Raw genomic sequence first — 20,075 nt, 5'->3', positions numbered from 1 at the left:
CCCCACGAAGCGGTGCCGGCAGTTCTCCACGGGCTTGGGCGTTTTCCAGAGGTAGGAGATGGAGGGGACTGATTTCTTCAGCGCCCCCCAAACCACGCCACCCCACCCCACCCATGGGACACATCCCCAGAGAGAGACGCCCCATACACTGGCTGTGCCCCAGCCCTGGCCCGGGGGAATAGGCGGCAGCCCACCCACAGGGCGAGGGGGGGGGGCGCAGCTGAAAGGGGTTGTGGGGGAGGGCGGCCCCTGGCTGGGGTCAAAGGGCGAGCGTCCCGCGCGTGCGCAGTCAGCGGCAGGCAGCGACGCGCTGGGGGTGGGCAGCGGGTAGGTGAAGGAGGCCGGGCGAGGAGACGAGGGGGGCTGGGAGGGCTCCACCTTGGCGAGTCCAGCCGTGGAGGCGCATCTTGTGTGAGTGTGAGTGAGTGTGAGTGTGTGTGTGTGTGTATAGAGAGACAGCCCCCCGCCCCGCCCCGCCCATCACCCCCGTCCCTGGGAGCCCGCGGGACCCGGCCGGCCGGAGAACTCAACCGGCCCGGCCCGGCGCGGGGCCTGGGGCGGGAGGCGGCGGCGGGGAAGCCCAGAGAGGCTCGGCTTCTTGAGCGGGGCAGGGGCGCCCTCCGCCGCCGTCTAGGGCCACACCACCCTGAACGCCCCCGATCTCGTCTGGTCTCGGAAGCTAAGCAGGGTCGGGCCTGGTTAGTACTTGGATGGGAGACCGCCTGGGAATACCGGGTGCCACAGGCTGCTGCTTTTTTTTTTTTTTTTTTTTTGCCTCTTGTTCTGTCCCCTTTCTGGGAGCGCGGCGGCGGCCCGGGGTGGGGGTCACCCCCACCCTCAGCGCCCGCGCGGTGCCTGGCGCCCCAGCCCGCACCGTGGGGCCTCCTCTTGTCCCAAGCCGCGACACCGCCGCCACGCGGCAGCATGCGTGGCATCTGGACTGTCAGGTCTCAGACCAAAGGTCTGCTCTGTGGGAACCGACACGCTGGAGGAAACCTTGAGAGTCTGAGAGGGGAGGGAGTTCCAGAAGAAGGCCAGGATGTCATTTTGAGGGAGTACGTGACCAGAACTCGTCCCGTTGCTTTTGGGGTTCTATGGGCTACACGCAGGAATCTTTGGTGGTGGCACCTGATGTTGGGGGATCCGGAGTCACACCCAGACCTGCTCCACAGGCCTCCTTTTACTTTTCTCTTCGGATTCATTATGTTTAAAAAGTGTCTCTTACCTCTAAGATTGCATTTTCTTTTCTCTCTCTTTTCAAGCAGATGATGGGAGTACAAGTATTCAGGTGACATGTGTTGCCCGTGCCCCCCTCCCCCCTGTGTTCTTTTTTTTTTTTTTTTTTTTTGAGACAGAGTCTCGTTTTGCTGCCCAGGCTAGAGTGAGTGCCATGGCGTCAGCCTAGCTCACAGCAACCTCAATCTCCGGGCTCAAGCAATCCTGCTGCCTCAGCCTCCCGAGTAGTTGGGACTACAGGCATGCACCACCACGCCCGGCTGTGTTTTTCTATATATATTAGTTGGCCAATTAATTTCTTTCTATTTTTAGTAGAGACGGGGTCTCGCTCTTGCTCAGGCTGGTTTCGAACTCCTGACCTGGAGCAATCCGCCCGCCTCGGCCTCCCAGAGAGCTAGGATTACAGGCGTGAGCCACCGCGCCCGGCCCCCCCCTGTGTTCTTATTCATATACCTCTCATGTTGTTCCAGCGTATTGTGGGGATACCAATGTTAAGGTCGGGTGCCTTGCCCTCTCCAAGCCTCCCCCCTCGGGTCAGAGCTTCAAGTGCGCCCATCCCCCAGTCGGTGCGCACCCACCCCATGCCTAATGGATGTGTATGCCCCTCCCCTCCCCCCACCCGCCCGACACCCACCCGATGAAGGTGATTCCTCTCCGTCCACTTAGGTGTCCATCCGTTCGTACCAATTTGCTGGTGAGCGCGCTCACGTGGTGCTCGTGTGTCCATTCTTGGGATACTTGGCTTACTGGAACGGGTTCCAGCTCTGGCCAGGAGAACACGAGAGGCGCCCTCTCACCGCTGCTCCTCACAGCCGAATGGCACTCCGTGGTGTCCACGCGCCACATTTTATTGATGCACTCCTGGATGGATGGGCACTCGGGTCGCTTCCACGTCTTTGCGATTGTGAATTGTGCCCTAACTGTAACCCTAACCCTTACCCAGCCCGTCTCCTCTGCCCCTGCCTGACGCACTCCTCCCCGGCCAGGCCCGTCACTGTCCTGGGCCCCCGCCTGACCGGCTCCTCCCCGCCCGGCCGGTCACCGTCCTCTGCCCCTGCCTGACATGCTCCTTCCCGCCCGCCCGGCCTCTCACCGTCCTCGGCCCCTGCCTGACCGGCTCCTCCGTCGCCTGGGCCTTCCAAGGGCTTGGTGTGGACGCTGCTTCCAGGAAGCCCTCCAGAAACCCGGCAGCAGGGTGGCCGCAGCAGTCTCCAGCAGCCGTCCCTAAGTCGCGTGAGTGCGGGGGACGTGCCCCCGCTGTGCCGCGGGGGGGCCCAGCCTGGTGTCTTCCCTGAGGCCCTGGGGCTGCCGGCTGGGCTGCCGCTCCCCGCAAGGGGAGAGCCGCGGAGGTGGGGACCGCCTCCTGATGGGGACGTACACGCAGCTCTCCACGTCGGATTCCGGGGCTCTCTGTCCTGCCCGAAGGCCCAGCTGGCCTGCGGGTCCTTAGAGTGGCAAAAACATCCGAAAACTGAGATTGAGGGTCCGGTGGGTGTCTGCACTTTTGTGCTGGGCACCCCAGGGAGGCCCGGGGGCTGGCTGGACAACGTGGTCTGCTGGGCGGGGGGAGGGGGGTTGGAGGAGCAACTGATGCCCTTTGCACTTTGGGTAGCAAGAGTCTGAGGTGTCTCTGAGCCCTGTGCCCTGTGGGGGGGGGGCGGGGGGGAGGAGGAGGAGGAGGAGGAGGAGGAGGTGGGAAGGGCCGGGGCCTGCAGTCCTGTTCCCGGGGTGGCACGGCAAGTGGCTTCTTCCACAGGCTGCTTGGCCTGGGCTCCCTGCACCTGGGCCTTTGGAGGACCGGCCCTGTGCTTGCCAACACTTCCTGCAGGGACCCAGAGCTGGGAGGTGGCATCTCTCAGCCCTGGGTCGGGCAGAGCCCCAGCGGGCCATGCCCACAACCTCTCTCAGCACCGGTCCCCCAGAAGGCTCCTTTGGGACCAGGATTCTCTTGCGGTGACTCTTTAAGGTCTGGCCCCTGGATGGAGGGGCACCAGGAGTAGAGGAGCAGGAAGGGGAAGGGGGTGGCCATGCGAGGGGACACTTTGAGGCCAAGTCCCAGCTTCAGCCTGATCCTCCTGGGAACCCCACTCTGAGACAAGGAGCCGGGCTTCGCATTCCCACAGCAGCCAGTCGTGGGCTGAGGACACCTGGGGCGTTGGGAACTCCCTGGCTTCTCCTTGGTTTAACATCTAGAGCTGCTTGTGAATCGCGCCGCCACACACACCCGAGCGCAGGTGTCTTCCGCACAGACTGCGGGCCTCGCTCTTCTGAATGCCGCTAGCTCGCCACCCACCCACGGGTGAACCTGGTCAGGGTGCTTTCTCTAAGGGGCAGACTCTTTTCCGGGCGGGCTACCGGTGTCTCTGTTTGCTCGTTTCTTTCTTCCATTTCGGGAAAGGCTTCCTTGCTGGGTGTGGAAATCTCCTATGCCTTCCCTCGCCTATTCTGTCAGCTTTAAAATTCTCTTTCAGTTGCCACCCTCACAGATGGATTAGGAAACTCTTTCCGGTGCACTCATTAGTGAAATGACCTCCAGGAAGCTGGAATCCAATATCTAATGGCCGATTTTTAGCGAGTCCACACGCCAGGGTGGTCGGGGTCCAATGCAGCCCCGGCCAGGCCCAGGCCCCTTGGACTGGGCCACCGGAGGACACGGAGGAGGGTCCCGGCCCCCACGAAGCGGTGCCGGCAGTTCTCCACGGGCTTGGGCGTTTTCCAGAGGTAGGAGATGGAGGGGACTGATTTCTTCAGCGCCCCCCAAACCACGCCACCCCACCCCACCCATGGGACACATCCCCAGAGAGAGACGCCCCATACACTGGCTGTGCCCCAGCCCTGGCCCGGGGGAATAGGCGGCAGCCCACCCACAGGGCGAGGGGGGGGGGCGCAGCTGAAAGGGGTTGTGGGGGAGGGCGGCCCCTGGCTGGGGTCAAAGGGCGAGCGTCCCGCGCGTGCGCAGTCAGCGGCAGGCAGCGACGCGCTGGGGGTGGGCAGCGGGTAGGTGAAGGAGGCCGGGCGAGGAGACGAGGGGGGCTGGGAGGGCTCCACCTTGGCGAGTCCAGCCGTGGAGGCGCATCTTGTGTGAGTGTGAGTGAGTGTGAGTGTGTGTGTGTGTGTATAGAGAGACAGCCCCCCGCCCCGCCCCGCCCATCACCCCCGTCCCTGGGAGCCCGCGGGACCCGGCCGGCCGGAGAACTCAACCGGCCCGGCCCGGCGCGGGGCCTGGGGCGGGAGGCGGCGGCGGGGAAGCCCAGAGAGGCTCGGCTTCTTGAGCGGGGCAGGGGCGCCCTCCGCCGCCGTCTAGGGCCACACCACCCTGAACGCCCCCGATCTCGTCTGGTCTCGGAAGCTAAGCAGGGTCGGGCCTGGTTAGTACTTGGATGGGAGACCGCCTGGGAATACCGGGTGCCACAGGCTGCTGCTTTTTTTTTTTTTTTTTTTTTGCCTCTTGTTCTGTCCCCTTTCTGGGAGCGCGGCGGCGGCCCGGGGTGGGGGTCACCCCCACCCTCAGCGCCCGCGCGGTGCCTGGCGCCCCAGCCCGCACCGTGGGGCCTCCTCTTGTCCCAAGCCGCGACACCGCCGCCACGCGGCAGCATGCGTGGCATCTGGACTGTCAGGTCTCAGACCAAAGGTCTGCTCTGTGGGAACCGACACGCTGGAGGAAACCTTGAGAGTCTGAGAGGGGAGGGAGTTCCAGAAGAAGGCCAGGATGTCATTTTGAGGGAGTACGTGACCAGAACTCGTCCCGTTGCTTTTGGGGTTCTATGGGCTACACGCAGGAATCTTTGGTGGTGGCACCTGATGTTGGGGGATCCGGAGTCACACCCAGACCTGCTCCACAGGCCTCCTTTTACTTTTCTCTTCGGATTCATTATGTTTAAAAAGTGTCTCTTACCTCTAAGATTGCATTTTCTTTTCTCTCTCTTTTCAAGCAGATGATGGGAGTACAAGTATTCAGGTGACATGTGTTGCCCGTGCCCCCCTCCCCCCTGTGTTCTTTTTTTTTTTTTTTTTTTTTTGAGACAGAGTCTCGTTTTGCTGCCCAGGCTAGAGTGAGTGCCATGGCGTCAGCCTAGCTCACAGCAACCTCAATCTCCGGGCTCAAGCAATCCTGCTGCCTCAGCCTCCCGAGTAGTTGGGACTACAGGCATGCACCACCACGCCCGGCTGTGTTTTTCTATATATATTAGTTGGCCAATTAATTTCTTTCTATTTTTAGTAGAGACGGGGTCTCGCTCTTGCTCAGGCTGGTTTCGAACTCCTGACCTGGAGCAATCCGCCCGCCTCGGCCTCCCAGAGAGCTAGGATTACAGGCGTGAGCCACCGCGCCCGGCCCCCCCCGTGTTCTTATTCATATACCTCTCATGTTGTTCCAGCGTATTGTGGGGATACCAATGTTAAGGTCGGGTGCCTTGCCCTCTCCAAGCCTCCCCCCTCGGGTCAGAGCTTCAAGTGCGCCCATCCCCCAGTCGGTGCGCACCCACCCCATGCCTAATGGATGTGTATGCCCCTCCCCTCCCCCCACCCGCCCGACACCCACCCGATGAAGGTGATTCCTCTCCGTCCACTTAGGTGTCCATCCGTTCGTACCAATTTGCTGGTGAGCGCGCTCACGTGGTGCTCGTGTGTCCATTCTTGGGATACTTGGCTTACTGGAACGGGTTCCAGCTCTGGCCAGGAGAACACGAGAGGCGCCCTCTCACCGCTGCTCCTCACAGCCGAATGGCACTCCGTGGTGTCCACGCGCCACATTTTATTGATGCACTCCTGGATGGATGGGCACTCGGGTCGCTTCCACGTCTTTGCGATTGTGAATTGTGCCCTAACTGTAACCCTAACCCTTACCCAGCCCGTCTCCTCTGCCCCTGCCTGACGCACTCCTCCCCGGCCAGGCCCGTCACTGTCCTGGGCCCCCGCCTGACCGGCTCCTCCCCGCCCGGCCGGTCACCGTCCTCTGCCCCTGCCTGACATGCTCCTTCCCGCCCGCCCGGCCTCTCACCGTCCTCGGCCCCTGCCTGACCGGCTCCTCCGTCGCCTGGGCCTTCCAAGGGCTTGGTGTGGACGCTGCTTCCAGGAAGCCCTCCAGAAACCCGGCAGCAGGGTGGCCGCAGCAGTCTCCAGCAGCCGTCCCTAAGTCGCGTGAGTGCGGGGGACGTGCCCCCGCTGTGCCGCGGGGGGGCCCAGCCTGGTGTCTTCCCTGAGGCCCTGGGGCTGCCGGCTGGGCTGCCGCTCCCCGCAAGGGGAGAGCCGCGGAGGTGGGGACCGCCTCCTGATGGGGACGTACACGCAGCTCTCCACGTCGGATTCCGGGGCTCTCTGTCCTGCCCGAAGGCCCAGCTGGCCTGCGGGTCCTTAGAGTGGCAAAAACATCCGAAAACTGAGATTGAGGGTCCGGTGGGTGTCTGCACTTTTGTGCTGGGCACCCCAGGGAGGCCCGGGGGCTGGCTGGACAACGTGGTCTGCTGGGCGGGGGGAGGGGGGTTGGAGGAGCAACTGATGCCCTTTGCACTTTGGGTAGCAAGAGTCTGAGGTGTCTCTGAGCCCTGTGCCCTGTGGGGGGGGGGCGGGGGGGAGGAGGAGGAGGAGGAGGAGGAGGAGGTGGGAAGGGCCGGGGCCTGCAGTCCTGTTCCCGGGGTGGCACGGCAAGTGGCTTCTTCCACAGGCTGCTTGGCCTGGGCTCCCTGCACCTGGGCCTTTGGAGGACCGGCCCTGTGCTTGCCAACACTTCCTGCAGGGACCCAGAGCTGGGAGGTGGCATCTCTCAGCCCTGGGTCGGGCAGAGCCCCAGCGGGCCATGCCCACAACCTCTCTCAGCACCGGTCCCCCAGAAGGCTCCTTTGGGACCAGGATTCTCTTGCGGTGACTCTTTAAGGTCTGGCCCCTGGATGGAGGGGCACCAGGAGTAGAGGAGCAGGAAGGGGAAGGGGGTGGCCATGCGAGGGGACACTTTGAGGCCAAGTCCCAGCTTCAGCCTGATCCTCCTGGGAACCCCGCTCTGAGACAAGGAGCCGGGCTTCGCATTCCCACAGCAGCCAGTCGTGGGCTGAGGACACCTGGGGCGTTGGGAACTCCCTGGCTTCTCCTTGGTTTAACATCTAGAGCTGCTTGTGAATCGCGCCGCCACACACACCCGAGCGCAGGTGTCTTCCGCACAGACTGCGGGCCTCGCTCTTCTGAATGCCGCTAGCTCGCCACCCACCCACGGGTGAACCTGGTCAGGGTGCTTTCTCTAAGGGGCAGACTCTTTTCCGGGCGGGCTACCGGTGTCTCTGTTTGCTCGTTTCTTTCTTCCATTTCGGGAAAGGCTTCCTTGCTGGGTGTGGAAATCTCCTATGCCTTCCCTCGCCTATTCTGTCAGCTTTAAAATTCTCTTTCAGTTGCCACCCTCACAGATGGATTAGGAAACTCTTTCCGGTGCACTCATTAGTGAAATGACCTCCAGGAAGCTGGAATCCAATATCTAATGGCCGATTTTTAGCGAGTCCACACGCCAGGGTGGTCGGGGTCCAATGCAGCCCCGGCCAGGCCCAGGCCCCTTGGACTGGGCCACCGGAGGACACGGAGGAGGGTCCCGGCCCCCACGAAGCGGTGCCGGCAGTTCTCCACGGGCTTGGGCGTTTTCCAGAGGTAGGAGATGGAGGGGACTGATTTCTTCAGCGCCCCCCAAACCACGCCACCCCACCCCACCCATGGGACACATCCCCAGAGAGAGACGCCCCATACACTGGCTGTGCCCCAGCCCTGGCCCGGGGGAATAGGCGGCAGCCCACCCACAGGGCGAGGGGGGGGGGCGCAGCTGAAAGGGGTTGTGGGGGAGGGCGGCCCCTGGCTGGGGTCAAAGGGCGAGCGTCCCGCGCGTGCGCAGTCAGCGGCAGGCAGCGACGCGCTGGGGGTGGGCAGCGGGTAGGTGAAGGAGGCCGGGCGAGGAGACGAGGGGGGCTGGGAGGGCTCCACCTTGGCGAGTCCAGCCGTGGAGGCGCATCTTGTGTGAGTGTGAGTGAGTGTGAGTGTGTGTGTGTGTGTATAGAGAGACAGCCCCCCGCCCCGCCCCGCCCATCACCCCCGTCCCTGGGAGCCCGCGGGACCCGGCCGGCCGGAGAACTCAACCGGCCCGGCCCGGCGCGGGGCCTGGGGCGGGAGGCGGCGGCGGGGAAGCCCAGAGAGGCTCGGCTTCTTGAGCGGGGCAGGGGCGCCCTCCGCCGCCGTCTAGGGCCACACCACCCTGAACGCCCCCGATCTCGTCTGGTCTCGGAAGCTAAGCAGGGTCGGGCCTGGTTAGTACTTGGATGGGAGACCGCCTGGGAATACCGGGTGCCACAGGCTGCTGCTTTTTTTTTTTTTTTTTTTTTGCCTCTTGTTCTGTCCCCTTTCTGGGAGCGCGGCGGCGGCCCGGGGTGGGGGTCACCCCCACCCTCAGCGCCCGCGCGGTGCCTGGCGCCCCAGCCCGCACCGTGGGGCCTCCTCTTGTCCCAAGCCGCGACACCGCCGCCACGCGGCAGCATGCGTGGCATCTGGACTGTCAGGTCTCAGACCAAAGGTCTGCTCTGTGGGAACCGACACGCTGGAGGAAACCTTGAGAGTCTGAGAGGGGAGGGAGTTCCAGAAGAAGGCCAGGATGTCATTTTGAGGGAGTACGTGACCAGAACTCGTCCCGTTGCTTTTGGGGTTCTATGGGCTACACGCAGGAATCTTTGGTGGTGGCACCTGATGTTGGGGGATCCGGAGTCACACCCAGACCTGCTCCACAGGCCTCCTTTTACTTTTCTCTTCGGATTCATTATGTTTAAAAAGTGTCTCTTACCTCTAAGATTGCATTTTCTTTTCTCTCTCTTTTCAAGCAGATGATGGGAGTACAAGTATTCAGGTGACATGTGTTGCCCGTGCCCCCCTCCCCCCTGTGTTCTTTTTTTTTTTTTTTTTTTTTTGAGACAGAGTCTCGTTTTGCTGCCCAGGCTAGAGTGAGTGCCATGGCGTCAGCCTAGCTCACAGCAACCTCAATCTCCGGGCTCAAGCAATCCTGCTGCCTCAGCCTCCCGAGTAGTTGGGACTACAGGCATGCACCACCACGCCCGGCTGTGTTTTTCTATATATATTAGTTGGCCAATTAATTTCTTTCTATTTTTAGTAGAGACGGGGTCTCGCTCTTGCTCAGGCTGGTTTCGAACTCCTGACCTGGAGCAATCCGCCCGCCTCGGCCTCCCAGAGAGCTAGGATTACAGGCGTGAGCCACCGCGCCCGGCCCCCCCCTGTGTTCTTATTCATATACCTCTCATGTTGTTCCAGCGTATTGTGGGGATACCAATGTTAAGGTCGGGTGCCTTGCCCTCTCCAAGCCTCCCCCCTCGGGTCAGAGCTTCAAGTGCGCCCATCCCCCAGTCGGTGCGCACCCACCCCATGCCTAATGGATGTGTATGCCCCTCCCCTCCCCCCACCCGCCCGACACCCACCCGATGAAGGTGATTCCTCTCCGTCCACTTAGGTGTCCATCCGTTCGTACCAATTTGCTGGTGAGCGCGCTCACGTGGTGCTCGTGTGTCCATTCTTGGGATACTTGGCTTACTGGAACGGGTTCCAGCTCTGGCCAGGAGAACACGAGAGGCGCCCTCTCACCGCTGCTCCTCACAGCCGAATGGCACTCCGTGGTGTCCACGCGCCACATTTTATTGATGCACTCCTGGATGGATGGGCACTCGGGTCGCTTCCACGTCTTTGCGATTGTGAATTGTGCCCTAACTGTAACCCTAACCCTTACCCAGCCCGTCTCCTCTGCCCCTGCCTGACGCACTCCTCCCCGGCCAGGCCCGTCACTGTCCTGGGCCCCCGCCTGACCGGCTCCTCCCCGCCCGGCCGGTCACCGTCCTCTGCCCCTGCCTGACATGCTCCTTCCCGCCCGCCCGGCCTCTCACCGTCCTCGGCCCCTGCCTGACCGGCTCCTCCGTCGCCTGGGCCTTCCAAGGGCTTGGTGTGGACGCTGCTTCCAGGAAGCCCTCCAGAAACCCGGCAGCAGGGTGGCCGCAGCAGTCTCCAGCAGCCGTCCCTAAGTCGCGTGAGTGCGGGGGACGTGCCCCCGCTGTGCCGCGGGGGGGCCCAGCCTGGTGTCTTCCCTGAGGCCCTGGGGCTGCCGGCTGGGCTGCCGCTCCCCGCAAGGGGAGAGCCGCGGAGGTGGGGACCGCCTCCTGATGGGGACGTACACGCAGCTCTCCACGTCGGATTCCGGGGCTCTCTGTCCTGCCCGAAGGCCCAGCTGGCCTGCGGGTCCTTAGAGTGGCAAAAACATCCGAAAACTGAGATTGAGGGTCCGGTGGGTGTCTGCACTTTTGTGCTGGGCACCCCAGGGAGGCCCGGGGGCTGGCTGGACAACGTGGTCTGCTGGGCGGGGGGAGGGGGGTTGGAGGAGCAACTGATGCCCTTTGCACTTTGGGTAGCAAGAGTCTGAGGTGTCTCTGAGCCCTGTGCCCTGTGGGGGGGGGGCGGGGGGGAGGAGGAGGAGGAGGAGGAGGAGGAGGTGGGAAGGGCCGGGGCCTGCAGTCCTGTTCCCGGGGTGGCACGGCAAGTGGCTTCTTCCACAGGCTGCTTGGCCTGGGCTCCCTGCACCTGGGCCTTTGGAGGACCGGCCCTGTGCTTGCCAACACTTCCTGCAGGGACCCAGAGCTGGGAGGTGGCATCTCTCAGCCCTGGGTCGGGCAGAGCCCCAGCGGGCCATGCCCACAACCTCTCTCAGCACCGGTCCCCCAGAAGGCTCCTTTGGGACCAGGATTCTCTTGCGGTGACTCTTTAAGGTCTGGCCCCTGGATGGAGGGGCACCAGGAGTAGAGGAGCAGGAAGGGGAAGGGGGTGGCCATGCGAGGGGACACTTTGAGGCCAAGTCCCAGCTTCAGCCTGATCCTCCTGGGAACCCCGCTCTGAGACAAGGAGCCGGGCTTCGCATTCCCACAGCAGCCAGTCGTGGGCTGAGGACACCTGGGGCGTTGGGAACTCCCTGGCTTCTCCTTGGTTTAACATCTAGAGCTGCTTGTGAATCGCGCCGCCACACACACCCGAGCGCAGGTGTCTTCCGCACAGACTGCGGGCCTCGCTCTTCTGAATGCCGCTAGCTCGCCACCCACCCACGGGTGAACCTGGTCAGGGTGCTTTCTCTAAGGGGCAGACTCTTTTCCGGGCGGGCTACCGGTGTCTCTGTTTGCTCGTTTCTTTCTTCCATTTCGGGAAAGGCTTCCTTGCTGGGTGTGGAAATCTCCTATGCCTTCCCTCGCCTATTCTGTCAGCTTTAAAATTCTCTTTCAGTTGCCACCCTCACAGATGGATTAGGAAACTCTTTCCGGTGCACTCATTAGTGAAATGACCTCCAGGAAGCTGGAATCCAATATCTAATGGCCGATTTTTAGCGAGTCCACACGCCAGGGTGGTCGGGGTCCAATGCAGCCCCGGCCAGGCCCAGGCCCCTTGGACTGGGCCACCGGAGGACACGGAGGAGGGTCCCGGCCCCCACGAAGCGGTGCCGGCAGTTCTCCACGGGCTTGGGCGTTTTCCAGAGGTAGGAGATGGAGGGGACTGATTTCTTCAGCGCCCCCCAAACCACGCCACCCCACCCCACCCATGGGACACATCCCCAGAGAGAGACGCCCCATACACTGGCTGTGCCCCAGCCCTGGCCCGGGGGAATAGGCGGCAGCCCACCCACAGGGCGAGGGGGGGGGGCGCAGCTGAAAGGGGTTGTGGGGGAGGGCGGCCCCTGGCTGGGGTCAAAGGGCGAGCGTCCCGCGCGTGCGCAGTCAGCGGCAGGCAGCGACGCGCTGGGGGTGGGCAGCGGGTAGGTGAAGGAGGCCGGGCGAGGAGACGAGGGGGGCTGGGAGGGCTCCACCTTGGCGAGTCCAGCCGTGGAGGCGCATCTTGTGTGAGTGTGAGTGAGTGTGAGTGTGTGTGTGTGTGTATAGAGAGACAGCCCCCCGCCCCGCCCCGCCCATCACCCCCGTCCCTGGGAGCCCGCGGGACCCGGCCGGCCGGAGAACTCAACCGGCCCGGCCCGGCGCGGGGCCTGGGGCGGGAGGCGGCGGCGGGGAAGCCCAGAGAGGCTCGGCTTCTTGAGCGGGGCAGGGGCGCCCTCCGCCGCCGTCTAGGGCCACACCACCCTGAACGCCCCCGATCTCGTCTGGTCTCGGAAGCTAAGCAGGGTCGGGCCTGGTTAGTACTTGGATGGGAGACCGCCTGGGAATACCGGGTGCCACAGGCTGCTGCTTTTTTTTTTTTTTTTTTTTTGCCTCTTGTTCTGTCCCCTTTCTGGGAGCGCGGCGGCGGCCCGGGGTGGGGGTCACCCCCACCCTCAGCGCCCGCGCGGTGCCTGGCGCCCCAGCCCGCACCGTGGGGCCTCCTCTTGTCCCAAGCCGCGACACCGCCGCCACGCGGCAGCATGCGTGGCATCTGGACTGTCAGGTCTCAGACCAAAGGTCTGCTCTGTGGGAACCGACACGCTGGAGGAAACCTTGAGAGTCTGAGAGGGGAGGGAGTTCCAGAAGAAGGCCAGGATGTCATTTTGAGGGAGTACGTGACCAGAACTCGTCCCGTTGCTTTTGGGGTTCTATGGGCTACACGCAGGAATCTTTGGTGGTGGCACCTGATGTTGGGGGATCCGGAGTCACACCCAGACCTGCTCCACAGGCCTCCTTTTACTTTTCTCTTCGGATTCATTATGTTTAAAAAGTGTCTCTTACCTCTAAGATTGCATTTTCTTTTCTCTCTCTTTTCAAGCAGATGATGGGAGTACAAGTATTCAGGTGACATGTGTTGCCCGTGCCCCCCTCCCCCCTGTGTTCTTTTTTTTTTTTTTTTTTTTTGAGACAGAGTCTCGTTTTGCTGCCCAGGCTAGAGTGAGTGCCATGGCGTCAGCCTAGCTCACAGCAACCTCAATCTCCGGGCTCAAGCAATCCTGCTGCCTCAGCCTCCCGAGTAGTTGGGACTACAGGCATGCACCACCACGCCCGGCTGTGTTTTTCTATATATATTAGTTGGCCAATTAATTTCTTTCTATTTTTAGTAGAGACGGGGTCTCGCTCTTGCTCAGGCTGGTTTCGAACTCCTGACCTGGAGCAATCCGCCCGCCTCGGCCTCCCAGAGAGCTAGGATTACAGGCGTGAGCCACCGCGCCCGGCCCCCCCCTGTGTTCTTATTCATATACCTCTCATGTTGTTCCAGCGTATTGTGGGGATACCAATGTTAAGGTCGGGTGCCTTGCCCTCTCCAAGCCTCCCCCCTCGGGTCAGAGCTTCAAGTGCGCCCATCCCCCAGTCGGTGCGCACCCACCCCATGCCTAATGGATGTGTATGCCCCTCCCCTCCCCCCACCCGCCCGACACCCACCCGATGAAGGTGATTCCTCTCCGTCCACTTAGGTGTCCATCCGTTCGTACCAATTTGCTGGTGAGCGCGCTCACGTGGTGCTCGTGTGTCCATTCTTGGGATACTTGGCTTACTGGAACGGGTTCCAGCTCTGGCCAGGAGAACACGAGAGGCGCCCTCTCACCGCTGCTCCTCACAGCCGAATGGCACTCCGTGGTGTCCACGCGCCACATTTTATTGATGCACTCCTGGATGGATGGGCACTCGGGTCGCTTCCACGTCTTTGCGATTGTGAATTGTGCCCTAACTGTAACCCTAACCCTTACCCAGCCCGTCTCCTCTGCCCCTGCCTGACGCACTCCTCCCCGGCCAGGCCCGTCACTGTCCTGGGCCCCCGCCTGACCGGCTCCTCCCCGCCCGGCCGGTCACCGTCCTCTGCCCCTGCCTGACATGCTCCTTCCCGCCCGCCCGGCCTCTCACCGTCCTCGGCCCCTGCCTGACCGGCTCCTCCGTCGCCTGGGCCTTCCAAGGGCTTGGTGTGGACGCTGCTTCCAGGAAGCCCTCCAGAAACCCGGCAGCAGGGTGGCCGCAGCAGTCTCCAGCAGCCGTCCCTAAGTCGCGTGAGTGCGGGGGACGTGCCCCCGCTGTGCCGCGGGGGGGCCCAGCCTGGTGTCTTCCCTGAGGCCCTGGGGCTGCCGGCTGGGCTGCCGCTCCCCGCAAGGGGAGAGCCGCGGAGGTGGGGACCGCCTCCTGATGGGGACGTACACGCAGCTCTCCACGTCGGATTCCGGGGCTCTCTGTCCTGCCCGAAGGCCCAGCTGGCCTGCGGGTCCTTAGAGTGGCAAAAACATCCGAAAACTGAGATTGAGGGTCCGGTGGGTGTCTGCACTTTTGTGCTGGGCACCCCAGGGAGGCCCGGGGGCTGGCTGGACAACGTGGTCTGCTGGGCGGGGGGAGGGGGGTTGGAGGAGCAACTGATGCCCTTTGCACTTTGGGTAGCAAGAGTCTGAGGTGTCTCTGAGCCCTGTGCCCTGTGGGGGGGGGGCGGGGGGGAGGAGGAGGAGGAGGAGGAGGAGGAGGTGGGAAGGGCCGGGGCCTGCAGTCCTGTTCCCGGGGTGGCACGGCAAGTGGCTTCTTCCACAGGCTGCTTGGCCTGGGCTCCCTGCACCTGGGCCTTTGGAGGACCGGCCCTGTGCTTGCCAACACTTCCTGCAGGGACCCAGAGCTGGGAGGTGGCATCTCTCAGCCCTGGGTCGGGCAGAGCCCCAGCGGGCCATGCCCACAACCTCTCTCAGCACCGGTCCCCCAGAAGGCTCCTTTGGGACCAGGATTCTCTTGCGGTGACTCTTTAAGGTCTGGCCCCTGGATGGAGGGGCACCAGGAGTAGAGGAGCAGGAAGGGGAAGGGGGTGGCCATGCGAGGGGACACTTTGAGGCCAAGTCCCAGCTTCAGCCTGATCCTCCTGGGAACCCCGCTCTGAGACAAGGAGCCGGGCTTCGCATTCCCACAGCAGCCAGTCGTGGGCTGAGGACACCTGGGGCGTTGGGAACTCCCTGGCTTCTCCTTGGTTTAACATCTAGAGCTGCTTGTGAATCGCGCCGCCACACACACCCGAGCGCAGGTGTCTTCCGCACAGACTGCGGGCCTCGCTCTTCTGAATGCCGCTAGCTCGCCACCCACCCACGGGTGAACCTGGTCAGGGTGCTTTCTCTAAGGGGCAGACTCTTTTCCGGGCGGGCTACCGGTGTCTCTGTTTGCTCGTTTCTTTCTTCCATTTCGGGAAAGGCTTCCTTGCTGGGTGTGGAAATCTCCTATGCCTTCCCTCGCCTATTCTGTCAGCTTTAAAATTCTCTTTCAGTTGCCACCCTCACAGATGGATTAGGAAACTCTTTCCGGTGCACTCATTAGTGAAATGACCTCCAGGAAGCTGGAATCCAATATCTAATGGCCGATTTTTAGCGAGTCCACACGCCAGGGTGGTCGGGGTCCAATGCAGCCCCGGCCAGGCCCAGGCCCCTTGGACTGGGCCACCGGAGGACACGGAGGAGGGTCCCGGCCCCCACGAAGCGGTGCCGGCAGTTCTCCACGGGCTTGGGCGTTTTCCAGAGGTAGGAGATGGAGGGGACTGATTTCTTCAGCGCCCCCCAAACCACGCCACCCCACCCCACCCATGGGACACATCCCCAGAGAGAGACGCCCCATACACTGGCTGTGCCCCAGCCCTGGCCCGGGGGAATAGGCGGCAGCCCACCCACAGGGCGAGGGGGGGGGGCGCAGCTGAAAGGGGTTGTGGGGGAGGGCGGCCCCTGGCTGGGGTCAAAGGGCGAGCGTCCCGCGCGTGCGCAGTCAGCGGCAGGCAGCGACGCGCTGGGGGTGGGCAGCGGGTAGGTGAAGGAGGCCGGGCGAGGAGACGAGGGGGGCTGGGAGGGCTCCACCTTGGCGAGTCCAGCCGTGGAGGCGCATCTTGTGTGAGTGTGAGTGAGTGTGAGTGTGTGTGTGTGTGTATAGAGAGACAGCCCCCCGCCCCGCCCCGCCCATCACCCCCGTCCCTGGGAGCCCGCGGGACCCGGCCGGCCGGAGAACTCAACCGGCCCGGCCCGGCGCGGGGCCTGGGGCGGGAGGCGGCGGCGGGGAAGCCCAGAGAGGCTCGGCTTCTTGAGCGGGGCAGGGGCGCCCTCCGCCGCCGTCTAGGGCCACACCACCCTGAACGCCCCCGATCTCGTCTGGTCTCGGAAGCTAAGCAGGGTCGGGCCTGGTTAGTACTTGGATGGGAGACCGCCTGGGAATACCGGGTGCCACAGGCTGCTGCTTTTTTTTTTTTTTTTTTTTTGCCTCTTGTTCTGTCCCCTTTCTGGGAGCGCGGCGGCGGCCCGGGGTGGGGGTCACCCCCACCCTCAGCGCCCGCGCGGTGCCTGGCGCCCCAGCCCGCACCGTGGGGCCTCCTCTTGTCCCAAGCCGCGACACCGCCGCCACGCGGCAGCATGCGTGGCATCTGGACTGTCAGGTCTCAGACCAAAGGTCTGCTCTGTGGGAACCGACACGCTGGAGGAAACCTTGAGAGTCTGAGAGGGGAGGGAGTTCCAGAAGAAGGCCAGGATGTCATTTTGAGGGAGTACGTGACCAGAACTCGTCCCGTTGCTTTTGGGGTTCTATGGGCTACACGCAGGAATCTTTGGTGGTGGCACCTGATGTTGGGGGATCCGGAGTCACACCCAGACCTGCTCCACAGGCCTCCTTTTACTTTTCTCTTCGGATTCATTATGTTTAAAAAGTGTCTCTTACCTCTAAGATTGCATTTTCTTTTCTCTCTCTTTTCAAGCAGATGATGGGAGTACAAGTATTCAGGTGACATGTGTTGCCCGTGCCCCCCTCCCCCCTGTGTTCTTTTTTTTTTTTTTTTTTTTTTGAGACAGAGTCTCGTTTTGCTGCCCAGGCTAGAGTGAGTGCCATGGCGTCAGCCTAGCTCACAGCAACCTCAATCTCCGGGCTCAAGCAATCCTGCTGCCTCAGCCTCCCGAGTAGTTGGGACTACAGGCATGCACCACCACGCCCGGCTGTGTTTTTCTATATATATTAGTTGGCCAATTAATTTCTTTCTATTTTTAGTAGAGACGGGGTCTCGCTCTTGCTCAGGCTGGTTTCGAACTCCTGACCTGGAGCAATCCGCCCGCCTCGGCCTCCCAGAGAGCTAGGATTACAGGCGTGAGCCACCGCGCCCGGCCCCCCCCTGTGTTCTTATTCATATACCTCTCATGTTGTTCCAGCGTATTGTGGGGGTACCAATGTTAAGGTCGGGTGCCTTGCCCTCTCCAAGCCTCCCCCCTCGGGTCAGAGCTTCAAGTGCGCCCATCCCCCAGTCGGTGCGCACCCACCCCATGCCTAATGGATGTGTATGCCCCTCCCCTCCCCCCACCCGCCCGACACCCACCCGATGAAGGTGATTCCTCTCCGTCCACTTAGGTGTCCATCCGTTCGTACCAATTTGCTGGTGAGCGCGCTCACGTGGTGCTCGTGTGTCCATTCTTGGGATACTTGGCTTACTGGAACGGGTTCCAGCTCTGGCCAGGAGAACACGAGAGGCGCCCTCTCACCGCTGCTCCTCACAGCCGAATGGCACTGCGTGGTGTCCACGCGCCACATTTTATTGATGCACTCCTGGATGGATGGGCACTCGGGTCGCTTCCACGTCTTTGCGATTGTGAATTGTGCCCTAACTGTAACCCTAACCCTTACCCAGCCCGTCTCCTCTGCCCCTGCCTGACGCACTCCTCCCCGGCCAGGCCCGTCACTGTCCTGGGCCCCCGCCTGACCGGCTCCTCCCCGCCCGGCCGGTCACCGTCCTCTGCCCCTGCCTGACATGCTCCTTCCCGCCCGCCCGGCCTCTCACCGTCCTCGGCCCCTGCCTGACCGGCTCCTCCGTCGCCTGGGCCTTCCAAGGGCTTGGTGTGGACGCTGCTTCCAGGAAGCCCTCCAGAAACCCGGCAGCAGGGTGGCCGCAGCAGTCTCCAGCAGCCGTCCCTAAGTCGCGTGAGTGCGGGGGACGTGCCCCCGCTGTGCCGCGGGGGGGCCCAGCCTGGTGTCTTCCCTGAGGCCCTGGGGCTGCCGGCTGGGCTGCCGCTCCCCGCAAGGGGAGAGCCGCGGAGGTGGGGACCGCCTCCTGATGGGGACGTACACGCAGCTCTCCACGTCGGATTCCGGGGCTCTCTGTCCTGCCCGAAGGCCCAGCTGGCCTGCGGGTCCTTAGAGTGGCAAAAACATCCGAAAACTGAGATTGAGGGTCCGGTGGGTGTCTGCACTTTTGTGCTGGGCACCCCAGGGAGGCCCGGGGGCTGGCTGGACAACGTGGTCTGCTGGGCGGGGGGAGGGGGGTTGGAGGAGCAACTGATGCCCTTTGCACTTTGGGTAGCAAGAGTCTGAGGTGTCTCTGAGCCCTGTGCCCTGTGGGGGGGGGGCGGGGGGGAGGAGGAGGAGGAGGAGGAGGAGGAGGTGGGAAGGGCCGGGGCCTGCAGTCCTGTTCCCGGGGTGGCACGGCAAGTGGCTTCTTCCACAGGCTGCTTGGCCTGGGCTCCCTGCACCTGGGCCTTTGGAGGACCGGCCCTGTGCTTGCCAACACTTCCTGCAGGGACCCAGAGCTGGGAGGTGGCATCTCTCAGCCCTGGGTCGGGCAGAGCCCCAGCGGGCCATGCCCACAACCTCTCTCAGCACCGGTCCCCCAGAAGGCTCCTTTGGGACCAGGATTCTCTTGCGGTGACTCTTTAAGGTCTGGCCCCTGGATGGAGGGGCACCAGGAGTAGAGGAGCAGGAAGGGGAAGGGGGTGGCCATGCGAGGGGACACTTTGAGGCCAAGTCCCAGCTTCAGCCTGATCCTCCTGGGAACCCCGCTCTGAGACAAGGAGCCGGGCTTCGCATTCCCACAGCAGCCAGTCGTGGGCTGAGGACACCTGGGGCGTTGGGAACTCCCTGGCTTCTCCTTGGTTTAACATCTAGAGCTGCTTGTGAATCGCGCCGCCACACACACCCGAGCGCAGGTGTCTTCCGCACAGACTGCGGGCCTCGCTCTTCTGAATGCCGCTAGCTCGCCACCCACCCACGGGTGAACCTGGTCAGGGTGCTTTCTCTAAGGGGCAGACTCTTTTCCGGGCGGGCTACCGGTGTCTCTGTTTGCTCGTTTCTTTCTTCCATTTCGGGAAAGGCTTCCTTGCTGGGTGTGGAAATCTCCTATGCCTTCCCTCGCCTATTCTGTCAGCTTTAAAATTCTCTTTCAGTTGCCACCCTCACAGATGGATTAGGAAACTCTTTCCGGTGCACTCATTAGTGAAATGACCTCCAGGAAGCTGGAATCCAATATCTAATGGCCGATTTTTAGCGAGTCCACACGCCAGGGTGGTCGGGGTCCAATGCAGCCCCGGCCAGGCCCAGGCCCCTTGGACTGGGCCACCGGAGGACACGGAGGAGGGTCCCGGCCCCCACGAAGCGGTGCCGGCAGTTCTCCACGGGCTTGGGCGTTTTCCAGAGGTAGGAGATGGAGGGGACTGATTTCTTCAGCGCCCCCCAAACCACGCCACCCCACCCCACCCATGGGACACATCCCCAGAGAGAGACGCCCCATACACTGGCTGTGCCCCAGCCCTGGCCCGGGGGAATAGGCGGCAGCCCACCCACAGGGCGAGGGGGGGGGGCGCAGCTGAAAGGGGTTGTGGGGGAGGGCGGCCCCTGGCTGGGGTCAAAGGGCGAGCGTCCCGCGCGTGCGCAGTCAGCGGCAGGCAGCGACGCGCTGGGGGTGGGCAGCGGGTAGGTGAAGGAGGCCGGGCGAGGAGACGAGGGGGGCTGGGAGGGCTCCACCTTGGCGAGTCCAGCCGTGGAGGCGCATCTTGTGTGAGTGTGAGTGAGTGTGAGTGTGTGTGTGTGTGTATAGAGAGACAGCCCCCCGCCCCGCCCCGCCCATCACCCCCGTCCCTGGGAGCCCGCGGGACCCGGCCGGCCGGAGAACTCAACCGGCCCGGCCCG

At 63.1% G+C, this 20,075-nt stretch overlaps 5 non-coding genes across 5 annotated transcripts; all 5 read left to right on the top strand.

The window, feature by feature from the left end:
• Window positions 1-628: 628 nt before the first annotated feature.
• On the top strand, window positions 629-747 carry LOC142868942 (5S ribosomal RNA). The gene has a single exon (XR_012917801.1). It is a non-coding gene; the product is annotated as a 5S ribosomal RNA (ribosomal RNA).
• A 3,787-nt stretch (window positions 748-4,534) lies between these two features.
• On the top strand, window positions 4,535-4,653 carry LOC142868968 (5S ribosomal RNA). Its single transcript, XR_012917823.1, has one exon. It is a non-coding gene; the product is annotated as a 5S ribosomal RNA (ribosomal RNA).
• Window positions 4,654-8,440: 3,787 nt separating this feature from the next.
• On the top strand, window positions 8,441-8,559 carry LOC142868967 (5S ribosomal RNA). The gene has a single exon (XR_012917822.1). It is a non-coding gene; the product is annotated as a 5S ribosomal RNA (ribosomal RNA).
• Window positions 8,560-12,347: 3,788 nt separating this feature from the next.
• Window positions 12,348-12,466, top strand: LOC142868963 (5S ribosomal RNA). Its single transcript, XR_012917821.1, has one exon. It is a non-coding gene; the product is annotated as a 5S ribosomal RNA (ribosomal RNA).
• A 3,787-nt stretch (window positions 12,467-16,253) lies between these two features.
• Window positions 16,254-16,372, top strand: LOC142868952 (5S ribosomal RNA). Its single transcript, XR_012917811.1, has one exon. It is a non-coding gene; the product is annotated as a 5S ribosomal RNA (ribosomal RNA).
• Window positions 16,373-20,075: the final 3,703 nt, after the last annotated feature.

This window comes from Microcebus murinus, unplaced genomic scaffold (genome assembly GCF_040939455.1).
Source record: "Microcebus murinus isolate Inina unplaced genomic scaffold, M.murinus_Inina_mat1.0 scaf049_hap2_Mmur4.0, whole genome shotgun sequence".
Classification (NCBI taxonomy): domain Eukaryota; kingdom Metazoa; phylum Chordata; class Mammalia; order Primates; family Cheirogaleidae; genus Microcebus; species Microcebus murinus.
The sequence above is the reverse complement of the archived record's forward strand: the minus strand, read 5'-3'. Positions and strand labels throughout refer to the sequence as shown.